Here is a 27,221-nt window from a genome sequence, read left to right as displayed (position 1 = left end):
GTTTCTTCAGTAGAACACAAATGATGATTTTTAACTCCAACCGTTGCAGTCTGTCAGTCGTATAATGCATGGTAATGGGAACAAAATCTATGAGCATCTACAGCATAACATTGATGTCCTTAGACATGAAATGATCGGTTTGTGCAAGAAACAAACAGTATTTATATCATTTTTTGTACCTGTAATACAACACTATAACGAGCGCACGGCATCCGGTGCGTGAGGTGTGTATGCGACATACTATGTGGAAACTATGATCAATTCTTTGAGGATTCTTTGATGAATAGAAAGTTCAAAAAATAACATAATTTCTGTCACTCCAGATGGTGTGCTTGCAATTACGTCATTCTCTATAGGGCAAAATAACACTAAAGCAGAGTTAAAGTTAATGAGATAATTAACAATTAATTAAGTAATGATTGTGCATTAGTGATGAACACCTGCTGTTAACAAGCAGAATCACTGAAGAAAAGAGAAACACAAGAACTACAACTGACTTCAGTCACAGCCTTAATAATTGCTTAATTATCTCATTAACTTTAACTCTGCTTCAGTGTTACTTTAACACTATTTAGAGAGGGACCATATATACTCTGAGCAGAGTTGATTTAAGAGTTGTAGCGTTTGATTATTTGTCCAATTGGTAACATGTAAATAGTGAAAAAGAGAGGGCCCAAGACAGATCCTTGAGGTACACCAGAACTGATGATTTGTGCTTCTGGTATATAACAAATTGTTGCCTCCCTGTCAAATAGGAGGGAAACCAGTCAAAGGCTGTGCCAGTAATTCCAGTTGCTGAAAGCCGTGACAGGAGTATCTCATGGCTAACAGTGTCAAAAGCTGGGCTGAGGTCTAACAGAAGGAGAGCGCTAAGAGTGCCGGAATCACAAGCTAGGAGGAGATCATTAAAGGGTTATTTCACCCAAAAAATGTACGCGCTGTGGCGTAGTTTAAACATGGTGCCTGTAGTACAACAGTTGTTATACAAATGGAAGTAAACCACTAAAAAACATGGCTTTATTACATCAAAACTTATTTTGTTACTTTTCATAAGGGCAGCTTTACAAATAAAACGGACACATACAAAGATATTGTTTACATACCTCAGTTGGATGTGGAAAAACCATAGGCACAGCTGATGGTTTAAGTCGTACGTGATCCTCTCCTGGGTATGTAAAATCATCGGGAAAAATGACCGCTGCAGACCCTCAACAACTTTAATACGTTAATGGGTGTGTTGATATCCAGCTGAAGAGCAATCAACCACAACTTCAGGCGAGCAGGCTCAGAAGTTGGGAATCCGTGGAAAGTCACCACTCTTGAATGAGTTCGCGCGAGAGAACGCAATCTTTTATTTTTAAGTCGGTTTGAACAATCCGGATAAGCGCAAGTAAGTACCATTTTAATTAGCCATTGTACCTACAATGTTTGTGCAATGAGTGACATATAAGCGCGAGAGATCCCTTCCGGCGCTTGCATAAACTACGTCAGAGCGCATACATAACTCACGCACCGGATGCCGTGCGTGCGCTCAAGGCAGTTGGACTTAGTGGTGTATTACAGGTAAAAAATGATATAAATACTGTTCGGTTTCTCACACAAACCAATCGTTTCGTGTCTTAGGACATCAATGTGTTGTCACGAGCCGCAGGGTTTAATTTGGATTTGTCTGTGCATGTTTTTTTTTTTACTCTCATAGATTTTGTTCCCATTGACCCGTATACGACTGACAGATGGCAACGGTTGGAGTTAAAAATCATCATTTGTGTTCTAATGAAGAAACAAAGTCATCTACATCTTGGATGCCCTGGTGTAAGCAGATAAACATCAAATTTTCATTTTTGGGTGAACTATCCCTTTAAATGTCATAATTTAACTAAAGCCCACTCCTGCCTTAATCTAAGCCCTGTCTGTGAAACCAGATCTTTGTTTATTTCCAGGTTTACAGTAAATTAGAAACTGAATCCAAGATTTTCAGACTTTTGAACTCTATTTCAGGTTTTACTATCCTTGTAGAGACATTTATTCCTCACAAAGTTGGCAAAACCTGACACACACACACAGACACACACTCCTCAAAACATATCTATTTTGTGGACAAGCCATGTGAAGCAAAATTTGTTCAGACAGGCAGCAAACATCTGAATCATTTTAGTTTGTTATAGTCTGAACAGCAGAAAAACACAAAATAAATACATTTTTTCTAAACCCAATCTAGCCAAACTTAGATCTGGGTTTGTGCGGGAACTGTTGTGGGTTTGTGCTAATAATCTATTGAATTACACAAATCTAAGAACAAAATAATAAATAAATCATTTTGACACAGGCCAATCAAAATAAAACATGAATGAAATATTTTATTTTGTTTACCTGCATGTCATGTGACCGTTCTCCATCATCAGTGTGTTAAATTGTGTTGAATGTGTTGTTAAATTATTGAAATGTTAACTTGAGGGTATTTCAAAGTCAAAGGGGTTTGGATCACAAAAAAGTTTGGAAATCTACATATTTTCCAAATCATCAGGGTTGCCTGAATTAATTCTGATCTGTCCTAAAGAAGCTTTGTATTGTATATTTAGGTTCACATTAACCAAACTACAATCAGATGCATTTATGAGGGGAAGTTTGCACTACATTTAGGCCCTGTTTACCCCTGCATTTTGGTCGATCGGATTACAAGTGGACAACACTAAATACAGGTCTAACAGGGTCTAAAATGTTTTGAGTTTGTCCACTTTCAACCATTTCCAGAGGTAGTCGAAAGCGTTCAACCAGATTGCTTTCATAGTATAGATGCTAATGTGGTCGATTGTGTTCAAACAGCCATAAAGGACGCCTACTCTCCGCCTACAGACCTGATGTGTAAACATTATGGGAAGCGCAAGCTTATTTTATCCATTAGATCGAAAGATCTGAAAAAACCCATACATTTACCCGCCCATAGACCCTCCCCTCGAAGAAATCAGGACAGAAGTGGTTGAAAGTGGACAAAAGAGTTGGATTTAAACACCAGGTATAGACGGGTATGTGTCTCCCTCGTCCACTTGTGATCCGATCGACCAAAACGCATTTAAACAGTGCCTTAGATGGAATGTAACGCAATTGCACAAAGTGTGAGATGCATTTTGTGGTATTTTTTAACATTTTAAAATGATTCAGGTCATATTTGTGCGCAGTGTGAACAAATCCAACACATTTCTGTGCATGTCTTGTAGTGCCAGTAAGTGTTCTGTTGAAATACATTGATGATTTGTACTGGGAAAAGGGTTTCCGAGACCTGAGCTTGTATTAATAGGAAGTGAATGTGAAAATTGACATCTTTTATTCAATGCAGTCAGACTCACAAAAGCCTTTATCCAGGCGGCCAGCCTGCTGTGGCCTTTATTAGATTTGGACCGCAGACAGCAGGTATCAGAACAAACTCTGCACTCTTTGATTAGACTGGATCCAAATTTGCACTAATAAATCACACCCCTGAATGTGATCGTATGGTTTTCTCTCCATTTTTTTAAGAAATCAGATTACTTAGTGGGATTTTATCAAGCTATAATGCAATCATGAAAGAGTGAGGCTTCAGTCAAACCCAAGCTTGATTTCATCTGCCTCCTCCTGTTTGTTATCAATGACACAGTGAGACGACACAATACTAATATACAGTAAGAAAATATAGCCATACAGTGACTTTGAATAGCATTATTAGTTTAGACTTTTTTTGTCATCCAAACCCCATTGACCTGAAATATTTACTGTCTGAGATTTTACATCAATAATTTAACAACACATTTGCATATTCACGTTTCTCTGATTTTGGTTAATAACCACATGACATGCAGGTAAACAAATAAAATATTTAAAATATTTTTAGTAAGTGTTTTCATTTTTACATTTTTTATTCACACATTTTCATGATTTTGACACAGGCCAATAAAAATAAAACATGAATGAAATATTTTATTTTGTTTACCTGCATGTCATGTGACCATTCTCCAGCATCAGTGTGTTAAATTGTGTTGAATGTGTTGTTAAATTATTGAAATGTTAACTTGAGGGTATTTCAAAGTCAAAGTGGTTTGGATCACAAAAAAAGTTTGGAAATCTACATATTTTCCAAATCATATAAATCAAATCACTGAAATATTTATTTACATCAATATTTAAATAATTAAACAACACATTTGCATATTCACGTTTCTCTGATTTTGGTTAATAACCACATGACATGCAGGTAAACAAATAAAATATTTAAAATATTTTTAGTAAGTGTTTTTATTTTTAAATTATTCATTTTTTTTATTCAATCCCCAGGTTCGAAATCCCTAGATTAAATCAGTTGTATTTAATGAGAAATGTCTGAGTTCATAGATCCTTGGGTTTTTATTGCATACTTTAATACCTTGCTATATCCTGAGCCCAGATTAAAACCTTATTGATTTTTTTTTTTTTTTTTTTTTTTTTTTTTTTTCAGAGACACATGTAGGGAGCATTTTTCTTAGGAGAAACATCTGAAAAGACTTAAGCAGACGTCCATTTAACCTCACTGAAGAGTAGGAAAACCAGTCAAGTTATTATAGAGATCTCATATGTGCTTTTATCTTTCCTGTGGGCCAGAACTTGACAAAATGAGTCATTAATTGTTCCTGCCCACCAGTCTTGCCCTACATAATGATTTATGAAAGGAAGGCAGAATGCATGAAATAGGCAGAGGAATCATGCAAGATTTACCACGTTTCTCTGACGACCTCCGTGTGGCAGAGCGCCAGTGAATTCCTCTGGGCTTTTGTGCTGCGGTGTTCGTACAGGGAAGGTGAGTGTAAATACATCCTCCATCACTATTCCAGATAGTAGAGGGCTACAGCAAGGTCACTGGAGAACAAGGATCTTCTCTTCATTGACAGAAAACACTCCTGATAAAAGCCACAGCTCGAGACGACCCGGGGCTTTACATTTCATGGCATTCGGACCAAAAGTCTGAATAAGAAACCCCCGGAGCTTGTGTGATTACAGTAGTATTTGGAGAGCACTCATATGGAGAACCATAATTTCTGGTCTGAAAATTTTCCTATTTAAGCATATTGCAGAAGCTCACGACTATTTATTGATGCTGCTCTGCTGTACTCCATTATCCACTACTCTGTTTGTTGTTTGGATGACAAAAAAAGATTTAAAAGTTACATTTTTAGGCTGGTCTACCTCAGCGGTCTAACAGTGCTCAGAACGAGTTAGCTGGCCAATCAAATCAAAGTAGGCGGGGCTTACTGTTCACAGAAGACGAGTGCGAATTTCAGTGCGATGCTATCATTGAAGCGGTGAAAGAGTATGTGGTGAGTACGTAGCTAAACATTTTGTCGTTTTGTATTGTGAATGACATGCTATTATTTGATTACTATGATATGATGAATGTAATTCATAACTGTATATGTTGAGACAAGACACAAAATACTTCAAATTAATTTCTTAATAACTACAATAGACCTAGAACTAATATCTTTTTTGTTATTCCCTTAAATGAGCATAAATCATTTTAATTATTTCATTCATTTTAATAAAACAATGACCCAATAACATCCACTCCAACCCCCCACCCACAATATTCAAGACATGGTTACTGCCTTGGTTTGTAATGTATCTGTTTGTGCCAAGGCTATCTCATGACCAATTTGTACGTATTTTATGCGGTGGCTAATTCATATGTATTTGTTCGACCTCACTTGTATGACTTCATAAAATTTGCCTAAACCCCAGGTTTAGGGGTGGGGTTAGGAGTAGATCATTTGTACGAATTCATATGAATTTGGCAACCTGTAAAATACGTACGATTTGGCAAAAAAGTATGAATTTGTGTGAGTGAGGTTGTACGAATTGACGGATTGACGGCTCAATTGGATTGAAAAACGTTCATGTAAACGCCTTAATCGATCCGATTGAGCTCGATCCGAATGAAATTCCGATCGGATAGGAAGGAGTGGTTTATTCCTTTTCTAATCCGATCCAACAGCAAAAAATTACCATGTAAAATCTTGAATCCGAGTCAATCATATTCAGAAGTCTCTGGGGCACATGCGCAGTGCAATGTTGACACGCATTACGCAGTGAGCAAGTTCACGTTTACATCTTTAGTTGTATAGATTTAGGGGCTGTTCACATGTCGCGTCTAAAAACGCACGGAAAGCGCTTTCTCCTCCTTTCTACAAGCGCTTGTGCTCCCGTGGCGTCTGTCATTGCTATGCAACCATGAACTGTGCTCTCCACGATTACGAGGATGTATCAGCCAAGGATTAATTGATTTCTAGCCCTTGCATTAGCTTTACTACTAGATATATGTATGGAGATGAGAAATAAAAACCCGCCCTGTACAGCTATGATCAGCTGTTCGGCTGAGCTTTCGGTGTTGTTACGGAAAGGCCGAAGCTGATCGGTTGGTTCTTGTCACATGACCTGCGGTGCGCTTGTGGCATTCTGAAAAGTTGAGATGTTTTCATCTTGGCGTGGCATAGGCACGCCTGGAAGAAGCGAGTGCGCCGCACCGCATTTGTGTCGCTCCTATTATGAGCGCGCCTACATTTGAAATAAAAAAATCGAATTTGCGCGCACAAAAGACGCGATACGTGAACGGCCCCTTATGAATGTTTAGGCCAACAGGGCAAAAATAACAATGAGCTTTTTTGGTGTCACGTCCATGGTTGTCTCCGCAAGTGTGATTGATGTGACATCACATGCAGAGTCAAGACGTGCTTGCAAAGTTGGTCCTGATCTATCGGTTTGATCATCCACATTTTCAGAATCCGACTGATAAGGTAAAAACCGACAGCATTATTTTAAACTGTGTGCTTACAAATGCTTTAGAAGCCTTGGAAGCTGAAGCTCGCAATTATTGTATGATGCATTACATTTTCCGACATGCGCTCTTGAGGTGTTTGGCCAATCAGAGCACTCTGAGCTTTGTAGAAGCTTTGTTTAATGAGTGGCTTTGTAGAAATCAGTGCGTTTTAATCAATGTGTTTTTTCAACAATAAGGGCCAGATTTACTAAACAGGGCAAATTAGCGTTAGAGCACAATCCCAAAAAAAAGCGTTGATGGGAGTGAAAAGTTCTGTTTTAGAATTAGCGTCTGGTTTAAGACATTTTTTTTGGGGGGGGATAGAAAATAATGGCGCAAATACCAGCAAATTGACTAGCACAAACCTTAGTAAATCACCTTGCATGATTCATTTAAATACTTTCCTTCCATAAATGTTCTATTTGAAAGGGAAACTCCTACAAATGTGTATGCAATTAGGTCATCCGCAAAAATAACTGTGTCCACGTCTTTTCAGCACTAATTTTCACTGCATGTGTTTAGTAAATCCTGACAGTAGTTTTTTTAACGCCAAAAGAGGGTTTGCGCTGACGCAAGCTGTTGGTGAATGTGGCCCTATAGCATCAAATCAACATGTTCTCCAACCAATACGACCATATAGGTCGTTTGTCACTTCCCTGAAATACGACCCATAGGAGCGTTTACTAAAGTGGCGCCCCTATCGACAACAGGACACTTTCATTTTAATTCATGAAATACGACCTATAGAAGCATTTGCTAAAGTTGCGCCCCTATCAACAACGGGACACTTTCATTTTAATGCATTGTTCCCTTTTATCTGCGTCATATTTTGGGTTTCGCGTAGCTCAATTGGCAGAGCATTGCAATAACAATATGCAATCATGTGATCATGCGATCATGTGTTCGATCCAAGAGAACTCATGTGCTCATAAAGTGTATATGCACTATAAATCTCTAAGGGTAGGGGTTTAGGGATGGGGTCGGTGTAGTTGTTAATAAAAAAAATTAAAAAATGAGTTTTGCTGAATGGAAATAGGAGAAATGGTGTAAAAACTCTACAGATTGCATTTAAATGAAAACACATTTTGATTGGTAACGACAGTCATACGTCATTTCATGACGACAGATGTAACACGACACTGTCATAATATTTACGCCAGCTAGAGGGCGCATGACTTTAAAACGTAAATATAGGTCATAATAATGTGCTTGAAAATGACCTATAGGGTCGTTTTTTTTGGAGGACAGTCTACATCAAAAAGCAATGATGTACTTTTTAATAGCATCATATGACCCCTTTAAAGTTTTTTTTTATTTTTTTATTGCTTTTTTACAGCATTTTTTAAATGTGTAAATATTTGTGTGAATGAGCATGAAAAGATTCAGCAACTGAAACAAATACTGAACAAATTTCACAGACATTTGAGAAACTGAAATAGAATAATGAGTCCTTGAACAAAAGGCGTCAACAATTGACCCATCTGTGTCTATTTTTATTTCTCAGAAGAAGTGTGAGGTGAAACATCAGAGATAGAGTTAATACTAAAATGAAACATGACTGGAAAGCCCCATGAGCTAAGGACGAGCAATAAAATGTTCCTCCTGGGTGGCATCCATCTCCGCTATCAAAATCTGGTTTCCTCACCAGACAATAAATCGGTTGTGTCTGTGAAGGCTCAGCTGTCAAATGCAAAAGAGTTTCTGCAGCCTCATCAGTGCATGTCTAAGTATATATGAACAGGTGAGCTCTCGTTTCCACTTTAACAAGCACAAGTCTGTGCAAATCGAAGTGTGCATGGATGACAAAGTGAAGGCAGGTGACATGACAGAACTTTACAGCAGAACTTGAGCACGGCTGGATCTCACAGCAGTCGTTCTGTCTTTCCTCGTGTGCGGCGGGCGTCTTTGTCGCTGCAGTGGTATTCTCAGCACGGATGCTGATCCAGGCAGTTGCTAGCAGCCGTCTCTAAGGAGTCCCCCATCATTTTAATCTCACCACAGAGACGGAAGCAAACGAGCCACAGAAGCATAAGCAGATGTCAAGATTTATTAAATATAGAGGGAGTTTTGTATAGATGCCGCTCTGGTGAACTGGATATATTAGTCGCTCGCGTGTTACTTGTTTACTTACTCTACTGAAGCACACAAATACTTACAGAACTCAGACACAACCTGCTATGTATGTTCTCAAATCCCAAAGCGCTTATGAATATGAAGGTCTGAGGTTTCAACTGGTTTTAGAGTTATAGCGCAATAAGCAGTAAAAAAGAACTCAATTTAGTACTGAGAGGTGGCTTTATGTGTGCGCACTTTGAGTGTGAGCACAAAATCTGTGGGAATGAGTAAAATTATGCACAATACATGCAATCCCATGCCGAAATTCAAGCCCTGTAACACCAACAATATGCATCCGGAGCAAATAAAACGAGTGAGGGGAGGCGGGTCGGAGAGATGAGAGGGCGAGAAAGCCCAGCTGGTATCGTGTGTCTATTCTGTGGAAAATAAGTATTGAAAGCGTTTCAGATATGTCAGTATTTAATATATATGTAACGAAAAAACGACAGCGCTTTGCACTTAGTTTATTATTTCGGATATTTTTAAAAGACTACAATATATATATATATATGATATTAAAGTTATATAGAAAAGATAAAGAAATATGAATAGCCTTCAAGAACCATTAGTTTTGTCTGATTTGTGTAATGTACAGCTTTATGACAGAGATATATTCAACTTATAAACAGGTGAATATCTATAGCCTTTTATTGCACAAAACTGTCTTCACAAAACAAATATATTGACAAATATATGACAGACAATGCACAATAAGTGGAAAACAGCAGGTGATTTAAACACTGACAGTAATTGTCTCTAAATGTATTATTGAAGGCTGTAGTGGTGGTGAATGAATTTAGAGATGAGACTTTTCAGAGAGGGTTTTATTGTGCAGACAGTACTGATAAACCTAAGCATGGCACAGTAAATCAGCCACAAAGTTTTTACAAAAAAAACACTAAAGATATAAAAAATCTAGATAAACTAGTTGACCTCACCAAAAGGGGCAGGGCTTTGTCTTTTTTGGGGAGGTGTGTGTGTGTGTGTGGGTGGGGGGGGGGGGGGGGTAGTTGCAAGGGCATAGTTTTGTTTTGAACATTGGGGGGTTGAAGAGTGAAGTGTTAACAGTGTCCCGGGGGATATGCTCCCTCTTGAGGTTTATTTATTTGTTTGTTTTTGCAATAAAGCAGCCTATTTTAACAATCACTTTTTTACAAAGTGCCATGGGAAGTCAAACTATCTTTACTTAAAGGTGCCCTAGAACTTCTTTTTAAAAGATGTAATATAAGTCTAAGGTGTCCCCTGAATGTGTCTGTGAAGTTTCAGCTCAAAATACCCCATAGATTTTTTTTTTAATAAATTTTTTTAACTGCCTATTTTGGGGCATCATTAACTATGCACCGATATACTGTATAGGTTGCGACCCCTTTAATTCTCGTGCTCCCCCTCCCCCGGACCTCGCGCTTGCCTTGAACAGCATAAACACAGTTTACACAGCTAATATAACCCTCAAAATGGATCTTTACAAGATGTTCGTCATGCATGCTGCATGCATACATCGGATCATGTGAGTATGGTATTTATTTCGATGTATTACATTTTATTCTGAATGAGTTTGAGGCTATGCTGCATGGCTAAAGCTAACATTACACACTGTTGGAGAGATTTATAAAGAATGAAGTTGTGTTTATGCATTATACAGACTGCAAGTGTTTAAACAAATGAGATTTATATAAGAAGGAGGAAACAATGGAGTTTGAGACTCACTGCATGTCATTTCCATGTACTGAACTCTTGTTATTCAACTATGCCAATATAAATTCAATATTTAATTCTAGGGCACCTTTAAAACTTTCTTATACTGAACATGTTAATTTCCTGTCATCTCTTGGAATATCTGAAAGCCAGGTTTTTCCTAATATCTGTCATTATTAGCTGAAAATATTTTACAGCTGGGGAAAAACACTTGTTTAGTCAATTTAAGAAAGTCTATATTTTAAAGCTCAAAAAATCATCTAAACTTTCATAGGCCGGAGCGGTTGTAGTTTACTTCACCATCTCAGATGAATTGCTGCTGCCTGGTCGAGACACATTGTTAGATGGGTAATAAGTTATGTTACAACAACATCTGTCTATTCAGACTTTGTGTTAAAACACAAGTACAATCTCACAGGAAGCAATGAAGTGCTTAATTTGTTTTTGTAATATCTTGAGTTATGAGAGCTGTTATTCACTTGTATCCTCACTGGCTCACAGTGGAATCTGTAGGGAGAGCGAGTACATGATTATAATCATCAATATGCTTTAGTCTTGTTTTTTTTTTTTCACAGCCACAGATGGCCAAAGCTTTGAGTTCAATAATGCAATATTCAAAGAGTCAATTATGTACGTTGTAGAGCTGCATTTAATTAAAAAACAAAGCTGAAGGTGTTTTGTTCAAAATAGTGCCAAAAGATTGTTGGTGATGATGTTACTGCTTTAGTGCCTTTCATTATTATCAGTAAGCATCATGAGGTTATGAAATGCAAATGTTTTTGTGTGTCGTTTGTATTTACTGTGATACTGTTGCCTGTTGTTAAAGCCTTTCTGGAAATACAGGAATTAATATACAATAAAGTGAATAGAAAATGTGTCTCAGTTTCCACAAAAATATTAAGCAGCATTTAAAATATTAAGTTTTTCAACATTGGTAATAACATCCAATGCTTCTTCTTTCACAGAAATAAATTGCGGTTTAAAATATATTCATCTAAAATCTGTTATGTTAAATTGATAATAGTTATTGTTTTACTGTATTTTTGATAGTCAAACTTGAGCAGAAGAGACTTCTTTCGAAAACATTAACAAATCTTACCGACCCCAAACTTTTAAAGCAGTGGTTCTGGTTTAATAAATCACCATTCATAAATTATAATTGATAAGTGTTAATATTACAAATATGTTAATACATTTCAGTTTGATTTTAAGGACATATTTCTTTACTTATTTACGCAATCAAAACCAGTTTTTCTGAAGCAAAATCACTGCTTTACAGAATGTCTGCACACACCACATGTCTATATGAGTGTGAAACATGATATTGAACCAATCAAGTCTCTTTTTTCCCCCCAGCAGGACACTTTCATCTTGAGAATGAGAGCCGAGCGTTGCCAGTTCAACTACATCTGAAATGACACGACACAAGTTAGTGCTTCAGGTTTCTTTTGTGAAGTTCATTAGTAAAACTGTATTTTAAAGTACATAATATAGGGCTTGCACTACTATTGACTTTTACTAGTTGACTAGATGTCCAAATAAGTAGCCGAGGCATTAGAGTTTGTCTAATGCAGTTGAGATTATGCTGGTGATCATCAACACACTGTTGTCATCAAAGCATTGTCATCAATGCACGTTGCAATTTTGCTGAGTTAAACCTTTTCCTGGGTCAATATTCATGTCCAAAAATGCAATGCTAACCATATCCCTACCCCTAAACCTAACCCTATCCATAAGTTATTCCTGAAATCAGAGGGTAATGATAGGTGAATAATACTGATGTAAAAGCACCTATCCCTGGTTATAATCAGGGATGACATTAACTTTTTTTTGCTCACCAGCCACTGTGGCTAGTGGTTTTTCAAAGTTACTAGCCACTTAGCATTTTCACTGGCCACAATTTTGACATCGATACCATGGGGAAAAACTGCCATATAGATATTTTTAATATTACCTCATAATTTGGCAGCAGGTATATTATGCTGCTGTCACTTTAAGACCTGACGCACAGATCAATTATACTGTTACACATTACACAAGTTTTCTTTCTCAACTGTTTGCGTTCACTTAAAACATAACTGACTGTGTTTAAGTGAATACTCACAAAGACCAACATTTTGACATTATTTTGTGTGTATTTGACTGTTTATGTGCTATAAGCAGTGAAAAAAAGAACTTAATTTTGTACCAAGAGGCAGCTTTATTTTGGGTGTGAGCACAAAATCTGTGGGAATGAGTAAAATTATGTGAAATACTCGCAATCCCATGCTGTAATTCAAGCCCTGTAACACCAATAATATTCATCCGGAGCAAAAGAGTGAGTGGCGGCGGGTTTGTGTGTCGACTCGCTGTCGGAGAGATGAGAGAGAGAGAGAGAGAGAGAGCAGCTGGTATCGTGTATCTATTCTGTGGAAAACGAGTATTGGAAGCGTTTCAAATATTCCAGTATTGATATGTATCGAAAAATCTATATTTTTGAGAACGCTACATTTCATTATTGAACACTTGCAGTCTGTATAATGCATAAACACAACTTCATTCTTTATAAATCTCTCCAACAGTGTAGCATTAGCCGTTAGCCATGGAGCACTATCAAACTCATTCAGAATCAAATGTAAACATCCAAATAAACACTGTACTTACGTGATTAGACATGCTGCATGACGAACACTTTGTAAAGATCCATTTTGAGGGTTATATTAGCTGTGTGAACTTTGTTTAAGCAACAATAGAGTCGAGAGCTCTGGGGGGGCGGAGAGCACGAGCAATTAAAGGGCCAGCAGCATGAATCGGTGCATAGTTAATGATGCCCCAAAATAGGCAGTAAAAAAAAATTATTTAAAAAAAATCTATGGGGTAATTTGAGCTGAAACTTCACAGACACATTCAGGGGACACCTTAGACTTATATTACATCTTGTAAAAAAACGTTCGATGGCACCTTTAAATATAAAATTCAACCCACTAAAGTGGCTAGTAGGAGTGACTGCGTTACATGCCACTGCTGAAATCCACATTTGGCGGGTGTTAATGTCAAGTCCTGGTTGTAAGCCTAAACTTGACATACTCTTTAAAATCTCCACATATGCTGATCCAGAAACATGTTGCACTTTGTGAAATCAGGTTCTGCATCATGAACAGTGCAAAAAACATTCATTAGCCACTCAGTTTCTGTCAGTCTTTGGGTGAAATTTGATTAGTTTCAGGGTGATTCATAAGAATTTTGGCTTGTATGTGGGGCATCAGCTGTGTTGTTTGTTTATAATGAGCCATCTCTTTTTACACACTTTGCACTAACATCACTTATAAACAGGAGAATGCTTTTAGAACCGGTTCTGGAATTTTTCTTCTACTTCTTCTTTTGAATACACCATTTTTTTATTGTGAGGAAAAACAAAAAAGACTCTCATACTCACCACAGAATGTTGGCATGAATGTCCTTGAATTGTCAGAGTTGCCAAGGTCGATGAAAATTTGATCAGCATAGAAATTGCCTGGCTTGATGCATTTTAATCGCTCAAAAATGTCTCTGCTCCCGCCCTGGCAATGACCAAAACTGAGCTATTTGCATTTCACAGGCTAGAGAGGTTGCTGTTTACTTCACCGTCTCAGGCAAATTGCCAGGACTGAGGCCAAAGGCATACAAAAGGCACACTTATTGTGTTCTTTTCTGTGAAATAACCTTATAATATTCCCACTGACTTTTAATACCTAAAAAGGCCTTTGTCAATTTGCTTGAGTTTTAATAATATTTTAGCCGGAAGGAACAGAGTAAATGGGTTAAATGTCCATAATTTTGATCATTTGAGAACTTTATTTGGGTCATTCCTGTTCTCCAGTACATGTTTAAACTTTTTTTTGAAAATGAATAGGCTTGTTGTAATTTAAGCTAGTATTTCTGTAAATCAAACGGCAGACTTTCAGAAATATGATGAGGTACTTGGAATTATTTTTAAAAAGTGAATTTCGAATTATTTCAGTTCATTACACAGGTTTTAACATTTTACAGAATTCATCAAATCCATTGCTAATATTTACTGATGTTTGTGCTGTTTATTTCTCACCAAAATGATGTCACTTCCTGGAGGATGATGTCATTAAGCAACTGGCTGTTGTTAAAAGATTTTACAAAAGACTAACAGGATGTTAGGATTTTTTTTTCCATTAAACATTTTGATTCAAGTCAAAGAAATAATGTAAATTATATTATATAAACTCTCATGTTTGCATAATTGTGAATATTGTAATGAAAGTAAAAGAAATCTAATATTATTTCCATCTTAATAAATTGCAAGTTTAATATAGATGAGGACATAAAAATGTGCTGCATGACCCATTTACATGATATTGTAGTGCTTGTAGTTGTCACAGCATGATGAAAATTAATTTTTGTAAAGGGGTGGAGGTGGTGGATGCTTTAGAAAAAGGACAGATGAGGCTTGAGGCAACAAAAATCTCATTCTCCCTCCCTTTAAGACAGAATTATATTGCAAACTATATATATATATATATATATATATATATATATATATATATATATATATATATATATACTCACAACCCAACCGAATTCAGAAACGTGCTGCAAATACTCACAACCCAACCAATACAGAAACGTGCTGCAAATACTCACAACCCAACCAATAGAGAAACGTGCTGCAAATACTCACAACCCAACCGAATTCAGAAACGTGCTGCAAATACTCACAACCCAACCAATACAGAAACATGCTGCAAATACTCACAACCCAACCGAATTCAGAAACGTGCTGCAAATACTCACAACCCAACCGAATTCAGAAACGTGCTGCAAATACTCACAACCCAACTGAATACAGAAACGTGCTGCAAATACTCACAACCCAACCGAATTCAGAAACGTGCTGCAAATACTCACAACCCAACCGAATTCAGAAACGTGCTGCAAATACTCACAACCCAACCGAATTCAGAAACGTGCTGCAAATACTCACAACCCAACCAATACAGAAACATGCTGCAAATACTCACAACCCAACCGAATTCAGAAACGTGCTGCAAATACTCACAACCCAACCGAATTCAGAAACGTGCTGCAAATACTCACAACCCAACCGAATACAGAAACGTGCTTCAAATACTCACAACCCAACCGAATACAGAAACGTGCTGCAAATACTCACAACCCAACCGAATACAGAAACGTGCTTCAAATACTCACAACCCAACCAATACAGAAACGTGCTGCAAATACTCACAACCCAACCGAATACAGAAACGTGCTGCAAATACTCACAACCCAACCGAATTCAGAAACGTGCTGCAAATACTCACAACCCAACCGAATTCAGAAACGTGCTGCAAATACTCACAACCCAACCGAATTCAGAAACGTGCTGCAAATACTCACAACCCAACTGAATACAGAAACGTGCTGCAAATACTCACAACCCAACCGAATTCAGAAACGTGCTGCAAATACTCACAACCCAACCGAATTCAGAAACGTGCTGCAAATACTCACAACCCAACCGAATTCAGAAACGTGCTGCAAATACTCACAACCCAACCAATACAGAAACATGCTGCAAATACTCACAACCCAACCGAATTCAGAAACGTGCTGCAAATACTCACAACCCAACCGAATTCAGAAACGTGCTGCAAATACTCACAACCCAACCGAATACAGAAACGTGCTTCAAATACTCACAACCCAACCGAATACAGAAACGTGCTGCAAATACTCACAACCCAACCGAATACAGAAACGTGCTTCAAATACTCACAACCCAACCAATACAGAAACGTGCTGCAAATACTCACAACCCAACCGAATTCAGAAACGTGCTGCAAATACTCACAACCCAACCGAATACAGAAACGTGCTGCAAATACTCACAACCCAACCGAATTCAGAAACGTGCTGCAAATACTCACAACCCAACCGAATACAGAAACGTGCTGCAAATACTCACAACGCATATATGATCAGGGTGTTAAAATAAATTTAAAAAAACACACCTTTCAGGTCATCGACAACATCACTGACGAGTATACATTGAACAATAAGCATGTCCCATCCAGGTTCACCACTTGTTTGGATCCCCTTGAAACATCTTTGTTGTCGTCTGTGCTATTTGTGCAGTTCTGTATTTGGTTGCATTGTGAGTATTTGCAGCACATGTTGTCAAACTGATGAGGATCTTTTTCGGGGGTTTTTTCTGTTTGCATGTGTTTTCTTCAGTTGCAGCAGTTGAGCTCTGTCGGCCCCCATAATTTACATTATTTCATAGTTTTAACGAGTTTGCTATCAATCTAAAATGTGGAAAATGGTAGTGTAATAAAAAGTGAGCAGGTGTGTTCAAACTTTTGATTGATCGTGTAATTTAAGTATCTGTCTTGCACAATGAATCTTGTAAACCTCTTGGCTTGTGGTTTTTATTCAGCTGAGTTTCTTTGCTGTGGTTCTAAAGCAGAGGAGTAATTGTCCCATAAGAGTTCTGTGTACGAATGACCTTAAAATTACATACTTGCTCTGCAGAGGGCTGTAAGTTATGCTAATCTAAATTAGCATTGCTTTTTCCAACCTCAAATAGACACCACAGGACTGGTCTCAGATCAGCATCATCATGGTAACCTTTACCATTTGTGCTGCGACTCAGCTGTGCCCAGCTGTTTACCCTGAGTGTATGCGCTCTGCGTATCGCCGCTTTGTGTGTTAGATCTTGTGTGTGGAGTGCAGGCCTGGGGAACAGAAGGCAATGAAACCTTAATTACATCCTGCCTTATCTTGCTTCCTTCTCTCTCGTCCTCTGGAGCTGTGCACTATCAGCACTTTGAATTAGAGTGCTCTGCACGCTGCCATGACCTCACCTGTGGATAAACAACGTTAGGGACCCATTGTTTGAGAAGCGTGTGCTTCGTCTAAACAATATGCAACCGTCTGCACCACCAATTTTTTTTTTTGCATGTGTACATTCCTGCTTCTGGTATTATCTTGAGTTCTTTCATTAGCCATCTAATAATGGTACAAAAAAAATCTTTTTACAGGGCCATATGAACAATCTGAAAAGACTGAAAGGGGGGACATCATAAATCATGAATGTTAATTACAAATTATTGTTTAATGTTTTTATTGAATTGAATATTGAATATTAATTGAATATCAGCCAATGCAATTCAGAATTTATATAGTTTCAGTCATGAAACTCTAGATGGCGGAGGCTGATGGGTCCTTAACCAAGCTGATGATAATTACAGCATGAATTACTTCGCACAAGCTAATTGGTTTATGTCACTTCTGCAGCCAATGAGCTTGTTGCTCACACATTTAAAGGGCTGGTTACATTCAGTATAGCAGTTTGCAGTGTGCTTCAGAGTTCCTCTAAAACCCTCATCCAGATCCACCTGTATAGATCTGCTATGGGTTATTAATATATGCTATTTGTTGAGCAACACTATGTCTTACTCGCAGCACCATATCGGCGTATGTATTGGCAGTAGCAAGTTACTGTACTTGCTCTGCAGCAGCAGCAATACATTAACATTGTGATATCTATTACCATGCTATATATATATATATATATATATATATATATAGGGTTGTCACAATACCATAAAATGTCTTACGATACTATACCAGCTGAAGTATCACGATACCAAGTAGTATCGCGATACCATGCAGTATACAAAATGAACCAAACTTTCATAAAAACATGAAAACAGACCAGATTTTTCTCTGAATACTTCATTAATGAGAATGAATAACAGGCTTTTATTACCAATCAAATGAATCATTGTAAACAAAATTCATCTTAGCACTGCACAGAAGCTGTATGAACTGACATTACGATGTAGCATTTATGCATTTACACTTAAATTACAATTGCATAAATAATGTTATGATATTAATGTTTCAAATATAAAAATTTGAATATAGAAATAAAAATGTTGGCGGAAAAAAATGATAGAATAGACCTACTTTTAGATGGGAGACTAAAGTCGCCAGTAGGTGGCAGCAAGTGTTAATGATTAAGTCAATGAATCATTCAACCGATTCGTTCAAAACGGCTGATTCTTTCAGGAACGAAGCAAATGACTGTCTTAATGAATGGATTAGTGAGTCAGTGACTCGCCCAATTTGTTCAAAAACAGATTCATTTAGAAATGAAACAAAAACAGCGCTCTTGCTCGTGTCACGAACTATCAGGAGCATTTTTGCCAGCCTATCTTGAAATATCTAACCCTGACTGGAGAGCAGTATGTATATTAAAACATATAATACATTTATAATTATAAAATCACGATTGATATGATTTATAAGAACCGAGTGCAAACCCGCTATAGTTTATTGATGAATGGAATTGCATTTGTCTGAATCGTGTTCGCAAAGACGTTTCTAGAAACAAACTATTTAATCTTTTCCAGAAGTGATCAAATGAGCAACGGAAAAACTGTGAGAATTCATTCGTATATAAATATTTAATGATGTTAATTAAGTGAATTTCAGACCCTTTCTCCAGATAAAATGCACTGCGAACAACAACGTGCAAGCGCAACTTTATCTCATTGCAAAATTAACTGAAGCATCAGGAAACAATAAGGCGCTAATTCTACAGAGCATTTACTACACAGGGCACAGCAGATAGTCAATGGCAGTCTCTTGTAATGTTTTTGCAGGCACGAATGTTCAATTGAAGTGTACAACATACAACATTCCTTATGGTACTGACGATACTACCGTTTTAAAAATACAATGGCATCGCCAGTATTTTGAAGCTTTAGTATCGCGATACTACCGTAGTACCAGTACACCGTGCAACCCTATATATATATATGTAAACGTAAATAACTAATAACTAATCAGTTGAATGAATGATTCAATGACTCACTTATAAAGACAGTGACTGCATCCAAAATTGCATACTTCCCTACTATATAGTAGGCAAAAAACAGTATGTGACATAAGAGGTATGTCCGAATTCACAGTATTCATACAAGAGTAAGCAAAAAAGTACCCGGATAACCTACTGCTTCCAATGAGATTCTGAAGCGTGCATATGACACTTTACTATACCATAAGGCCACGGGAGAGGATTTGTGAATGGCAGTGAGTAAGAGTAAGTTTATTTGTTTTATGAATTTGCCCAATTATTAATGTCTTGTGGTTAAATGAAATAGATTTTTAATGTGACCTTTTGTAATCTTGATGTTTGGCCAAGATGAATAGACAGTGCTTAATAATTTAGAATGGGAACGCAAATACAGACAACAAAGTCTGCACACTTTTTATATTTATTTCTGTACAGCCTTTCACTGTTACAACAATATTTAAATGAACAACCAATTGTTTGAGCGGGGTCTGTTATTGTGGTAGTATTGACTTCATAATTAGCATTGATAATGTATAAGTGGGTGTTTTTTTTTGTTTGTTTTGTTTTTTTGGCAAAAAATGAGCTGCAGTGCTACAGGGTGAAACTCTGGCTTTTGAAAGTCTTATAGCAAAAATATGTCTTATGGAATCAAGTTCTCATTCTGCTCTCAACTGAACTTCAGTCCATGTTCCCAGGATTCAGGTCTCCAGAGTGCAGGACCCAACAGAATTTGCCGAAGTCAGTCATGAATGTATTATTCATGGTCAGTGCAAATTCCTCAACATGACTTGGTGCGGGAGTGCTGGGTGAAGATTTAATTTTTGAGCACCAGCAAGCATCTCAGTGTAACATCAGTGAACTTTATTACAGCAGTGTTCTTGTATAATTCTGGAATTTTTTTCTTTTTAGAACTTTTTTTAATGTAGAATTGAGGATCACAGTCGTTGATCTCACATATTTTCTATCTATCTATCTATCTACTAATATATCTATCTATCTATCTACTAATATATCTATCTATCTATCTATCTATCTATCTACTAATATATCTATCTATCTATCTATCTATCTATCTATCTATCTACTAATATATCTATCTATCTATCTACTAATATATCTATCTATCTATCTACTAATATATCTATGTATCTATCTATCTACTAATATATCTATCTATCTACTAATATATCTATCTATCTACTAATATATCTATCTATCTATCTATCTACTAATATATCTATCTATATATCTATCTACTAATATATCTATCTTCAAGATTCAAATAGCTTTATTGGCATGGTGAAAGAAATCTTTACATTGCCAAAGCATTAATAACACTGTACAATAAAAATAAATAAATAAAATAATAATAATGAAGAAAGAAAAAAAAAAACTAGCAATAAAATAGCAATAAAAAAATTGCAATAAAAATGTTCAGTCTTATAATATTTATAGAAGTGTCTCTAGGCATATAGTGAGTGTGCTGGTAGTTCTGTCCCGCTGGATGCTCTTTCGTAGTGTCAGGACCTCACGTACCTGGCAGCCAGATTTAAGCTGAGCTTTCTCCTAGCAGGTATGGGAGTTTGTCCATATTTGGTTTCTCATGGAAATCTTTGTGCTGGGTTGTGAAATGGGGATAGAAAGTGTCCCTAATTTGTGCATATTTAGGGCAGGATGTCAGAAAGTGCAGTTCTGTTTCCACTTCATTTCCTGTGCAGTGGGGACACAGCCGTTCCTCCCTTGGTAGCCAGGACTGTCTGTGTCTGCCTGTTTCTGTGGTGAGATTGTGTTCACTGAGTCTGTACATGCTCAGGACTTTTCTCAGTTTAGGGTCGCTCACTGTACTCAGGCATCCTGCCAATTCATATTCTCTGTTTAGGGCCAAATAGCATTCCAATTTACTTTGTAGGGCTGTTGCGTCTGTCAGATGTTTTGGGTATTTTTCTTTTTGTGTTTTAATTATTTGGTTTGGTCTGCCTAAGTTTTTATTTTCAGTCAGACATGTTGTGGTTTGTGTAGTCAGCTCTAAGACCAATTGGCCGATGGTGTTTCTTTCTGGTGTCAATTCAATTCAATTCAATTCACATTTATTTGTATAGCGCTTTTCACGATACATATCATTTCAAAGCAGCTTTACAGAGAATGCATGTCAACATTACAATTTAAAGAATGCAGTTAGCAAATAATGTAATAATTTAGGCAATTCATTTACAATCACTGTTAGCAGTTTAACTGAACGTAGAAGCAATGAGTTCCTGAAAAATGAATTACATTAACAATAATTAGGATATAGAAATTGTGTAATGTGCATGTTGATCCAGATGATTGCGTCTTCTGAAGTCCTCACAGGAGTTGGCGCCGTCTCTTCATAGGTGTTGGTCATCTGAGGTCTTCTTAAGAGGCTGGATCCAAACTGAAGCTGAAGTCCTCTCTAGTCACCTCGGGATGGTTGTCCCGAGCAGTGTTGGGGGTAACGAGTTACAAAGTAACGGATTACAGTAACGATATTACTTTTTTGGGTAACGAAGTAAAGTAACGCATTACACTAATAATATTGGTAACTACACTACTTTACTAGACTATAGGAACGCGCTTTCCTTCGTTACCCAAGCCGTGTTTGCCTGTGTGTAAAGTTCTGTCTGTTTAAGTGGTGCGTGCATGCGTGTGCCTGTATGTGTGCCGTTGCCATAGAGATCGATTTGACGTAGCTGCTGGAGCTGGAAATGGAGATGGAGACAGGGGGTTTCAGCAGGCCCGGCGCCACGAGGGGGCAAAAGGGGGCATATTGCCCCCTCAGATCTGATTTGTGCCCCCTCAGTTTCAATTCGTCTCCTTTCACCCGATCGATTTTAACTTTTTTAACGTGTACGATAACACCGGTGTGATGAGAACGTTCAATACGCTAAATTCAAACCTGCTTTCCCGCTGCTGGCGCTGAGCCAGAGATTGACGCGCTCTGTGCTTTTCATATTTCACAACTAAGTTTTCAACCACATGTTTATTTGAGGTTTCAGATGTTTGAATGAGGACTAAGCTATATATAAAAAAGACATTTATAGTTTGTTAAATGCAGATTCCATACACTCATATGGAAGCTGCGATAATCCTTTAAATTATAATTTGACGAAGTTGTTTATTCATATCAGATACAATGCGTATGAAACAAAGTTTACTCTCTCATCCCAGTTTACCAGCCACTTACGTTTATTTCAGGAAAAATTGATGAATTTATGTAATGTAAACAGATACAGATACCGACAGATACTCTGTTTTATCAACTAACATGATCATTATAGGTGTTTAAACAAAACGCATTCACTTCCACATATATGACAATCGGAAAATATCATATAGTTCATGATATAACCTAGTTAACAAGTGTGAATATTTTTAAAAGGAAAAACAAAATAAACGCGATACCTGTAGCTTGGCTGCATGACGCGTCGCCAGAATGAATGTAAATAATGTTCTAAAAAAACAGGGTTTCCCAAACGGGGGTTCGCAAGGGAATTGCAAGTTGATGACAAGCAATTAATTAAATTATAATTAAATCATTACAAATCAAACAAATAGACTAAATAATATTCAAATAAAAAAATCTAAATTTGGTTAACAAAACTTAATATTTTATTTCTTTATTTTGCATGTGACAATTCAGTTACAGAACTGAACGCGTCTGCTCAATTCAAAGAGGGCTGAACGAGAGTCGCACCTAACTTTGCCCATTTCGCCTCACCTTTGACTGAGCGCCTATTTAAGCGAGTTTGTCATTGATTGTATTGTTTTGTTGTTGGTTTTTTTTTTTATTAAGAATAATAATAAACTCATCATTAATGAACCCATCATTAAAATGCATTCACGGTCGTTCATAACCGTGCGTGTCCACTGGCGCGGTGCCGTTATGAATGCCCGTGCGGCCGTGTGCATTATACTTTCACTTTTGAATTAGCGATTCAAAGCCTGTGTTTTGAAACTTGTGTGTTGACACCATTTTAAAATGACCCCACCATAGCCTTCTTTATTTCTGTTGTTTACGGTGAGGCATATTTCTTTGTGCAGACGGGGTTATTGTTCTTTCATATGGTTCAATATTTATACAATAAACTCTATGCAGAAAGATTAAGTGATGATAGGGCTATGATGTTTGTCCATGTATCTACACGGTAAATTAAGAAAAAGTAAAGTAAAGTAATAAGTAGTGAAGTTACTTTTCAAATGCAGTAACTAGTAAAGTAATCTCATTACAATTTACAGAAGTAACTAGTAACTAATTACATTTTTTGAGTAACTACCCCAACACTGGTCCCGAGGCAAAACAGAAAAGCAAATGGAGAATAATTAGCGTAGCTGCTGTTCATAACATTAAGCAAAGATAGTCACATGCAATTGATCTGATATGCGATGCATTATGTGAATGCTTGGCTAAAGAGATGTGTCTTTAATCTAGATTTAAACTGGGTGAGCGAGTCTGAGCCCCGAACATTATCAGGAAGGCTATTCCAGAGTTTCGGAGCCAAATGTGCAAACGCTCTCCCTCCTTTAGTGGACTTAGCTATCCTAGGTACAACCAGAAGTCCAGAGTTTTGTGATCTTAAAGAGCGTGAAGGATTGTAGGGCGATAGAAGATCAGTTAAGTACACAGGAGCTAAACCATTTAGAGCCTTATAGGTCATTAGCAATACTTTATAATCGATACGGAACTTAATAGGTAACCAGTGTAGAGATGATAAAATTGTCATCTCTTGGTAGTTCAGGGCCTTGTGATGGAGGGTCTGTTTATCACTATTTTTTAGGTGGGTATGGAATTTAATGGCTGTTTTTTGAACTGTGATTATAAGTGGGTATAATCCTGCAGGCATTATTTGGGGTTTTACACTGTACTTGTAGCAAAACTTTGCATAGTTTGGTCTGCAGAGTCTCTGTTGGGTGTTTGTCCCATTTAGTGAAGTCTTGGTTTGTGAGTGGGCCCCAGACTTCACACCCGTAGAGTGCGATGGGTTCTATTACTGATTTGATTATTTTTATCCAGATTCTGATTGGGATGTAAATTTTACAGTTTTTCTCAGTCGCTTTGGCACATTTCTCGAATCACCCTTAAAATTTGCAAAACAGTATGTTCATTTTTCAAAACAATTCGTACAAACAGCACAACATTGGATTACATGCAAAAGCCTGAAACTTGGTCAGAATCCTTAATTCATTTCTCAAAGGCAAGTATTTATGTCAATGAACATATCAGTGCCATCAGAATGACAAGTCCTTGTGTCATTGTTTTCAAATCAGATTGTCAAAATGTTTAGCCATGTTGTCAATATAACAGTGATGAATATTTCAGATGTAAACTATAGCTACAGTTTTTATGACAGTGAACAAATTACTGTAAAATGTCCTTGTGATAAATGAAAAAGACAAGACTATATATACATACACTGTATAAATGTATTCATGTGTATGTGTGTGATATAGTATATATCTGTATAAAGTTCATTTAGCCTGCTATACTATACTGTAAGTGTAAAGCAAGTGTAATATGCTACTGTAAGTGTAAAATGCTACTGTAATATTAAGATTATAGCATGCATACCATATTAGAGTGCAGTGCACATTGTTGGAATACATACCTGTTATGTCTATGAAATGCTTGAATGATTGAGGAAAAGGTTTTTCTCCAAACATTCAGCTGCACCTTTAGACCTGAATAAGCCATTGTAAGGTCATGATTGAGAACATAGTTCACAATAGCGACCCTCATTTCACCAGAAATGTGCCTGCGCCCTTCGCCTTATCTACCTCTTCCTCTGTTTTGCCCTTCTACCACACATCCTTACTCCTCTTCTTCTTCCCAGCTGTTGACCTTGTTTGTTTCCATGTTGTTCTTCCATTAACAGAAATTGTAACTCTTCTGTTGTGCACTGTCTATATATGATTTCCAATTGAAGATTCATGACATGCATCTTTGAGCTGCTTTAGAGAACTGGTTGTGTCATTGGTTGATCTAATGCTTTACATTCCCCTGAATACATTAGTGAAATTCAGGATTCACCTGCAAAATTCATCAATTCAGGACACATTTACAAAATTGTAATAGAAATGTATAGATGATATACTTGACACAGTATTAAAAGTAGGTCAGCCATTTTGCATTTAATGACTTGTGTGATGAACTACTGACTAGATGTTTTGAGGGGTAAGATTATTCATCAGAGAAATATATAACACATTTTGAGCAACATTATATTAGTAATTGATAATATAGGAAATAGCAGATCATTGTACATAATCAATTGCCTGAATGTACTAAAGCATTTGCAATTTGTTCAAAAGAATGAGAAACTGCTTTTATGATGTGCACAAGTGACTAGATGATGTAGTGGTTAAACAAGTAGTTTGGAGAATTCCAGTTCTGATCTGAGAAATGTGCCAAATCAACTGAGAAAAACTGTAAAGTATTCCTATATTTTTTAAGTTTTTCATGATAGAGATGACGGATGTTCTCGTTGTCAGCATCTCTGTGTTTCTGGTTTGATAGGATTCTTACTTCTTTCCTAAGTCTTTTGCAGTCATTGTCAAACCATTTCTCAGTGGCATGTGGTATTTTTGCTTTTCTTTTTTGGTTTTGAAGTTTGATAATGTTACTGAGACCTCAAATATTCTGTTCAGCTTGTCTACTGCTAGGTCTGTACCTTCACTGTTATGCAGGAAAGAAGTGGCAAGGAATTGATCTAATAGGACTTGAATTTTTGGTTGACTAATTAGGGGCCAAGCACCGAAGGTGCGTAGGCACCTATTGTATCCGTTGTATTATTATTCTGCTTCTTCCGCTCTGGAAGCCTATGGCCGCCCATAGAACCGTATGGTAAAAAGTTGTGAAATTTGGCACACAGTTAGAGGACAGTCTGACCTTTGTCCATAGCAAATTTGGAGTCTCTAACTCAATCCCTCTAGCACCACCAGCTGTCCAAAGTAGCACTTATGTTTATGTTAATAACTTTTGAACCATGAGGGTTAGAAACGAAATTCTCTGAAAAACCTACTTTTTAGAACTCCTCCTAGGCCGTTACTCCGATTTTCACAAAAATTGAACCAGATCATCTTCAGACCATGCCGACAAAAAAAGCGTTTTCGAAAAACACGCAAACAAATTTTACATAGCGCTTGCAAAAATGGACGTAAGGCTGTATCTCCGCAACGCTTTATCGTATTCAGACCAAACTTGGTACATGACATCACAAGCATGACCTGAGGCATCATGCAGTGTTTCAGTGCAACGCCACCTACTGGTGCGGAGATATGAAAAATGGCTGTTTTTGCTTATAATTTCTGATGGGTTTGTCCAAAAATCATAAATTTGGTCTCGTTGGATTCTGGGCATCATGCGAGTCGAATGATAACTAATTTTCCCATATCGGCCATTTTGGCCATCGGCCATTTTGAATTTTGTGCTAAAATGCTGTATTTTACAAACGCATTAGCGTATCAATACGAAACTCGGTATGGGTCATCAGCACAATGCCACGATGCCTTGAAGCTGTATCTCTGCAATGCTTTGACATATTGACATCAAACTTTGCAAGTGTCATTGTCACCTCAGTCTGACCATACCACAACAATTTGGAGACAGCGCCACCTATTGGTCGAAAGTGATGAACCAGTAAATCCTCATTTTTTATCATTTTTCAGCTCTTTTGCCTAAAATGATCTTAATAGGTCTTTAATTGCTCACAGTTGCAGTTAGTCTGA

At 37.2% G+C, this 27,221-nt stretch overlaps 1 protein-coding gene across 10 annotated transcripts in view; it reads left to right on the top strand.

The window, feature by feature from the left end:
• b3galt1b (UDP-Gal:betaGlcNAc beta 1,3-galactosyltransferase, polypeptide 1b) overlaps nt 1–27,221 on the top strand; it is a 231,741-nt gene that overhangs the window by 145,919 nt on the left and 58,601 nt on the right. For 4 of the 10 annotated variants that reach the window (XM_048194641.1, XM_048194640.1, XM_048194646.1 and 1 more), the window contains one exon: nt 11,987–12,055. The exons of 2 other annotated variants lie outside the window; for them this stretch is intronic. The gene's annotated coding sequence lies outside the window, so the exon portion shown is untranslated. Of the gene's footprint in view, nt 1–11,983; nt 12,056–27,221 lie in introns of all 10 variants that reach the window. 4 more of the 10 variants (XM_048194637.1, XM_048194639.1, XM_048194645.1 and 1 more) reach the window with 1 other exon arrangement.

Source organism: Megalobrama amblycephala, linkage group LG6, assembly GCF_018812025.1.
Source record: "Megalobrama amblycephala isolate DHTTF-2021 linkage group LG6, ASM1881202v1, whole genome shotgun sequence".
Taxonomy (NCBI): Eukaryota; Metazoa; Chordata; class Actinopteri; order Cypriniformes; family Xenocyprididae; genus Megalobrama; species Megalobrama amblycephala.
Note: the sequence above shows the minus strand (reverse complement) of the source record. Positions and strands in the feature narration are given on the sequence as shown.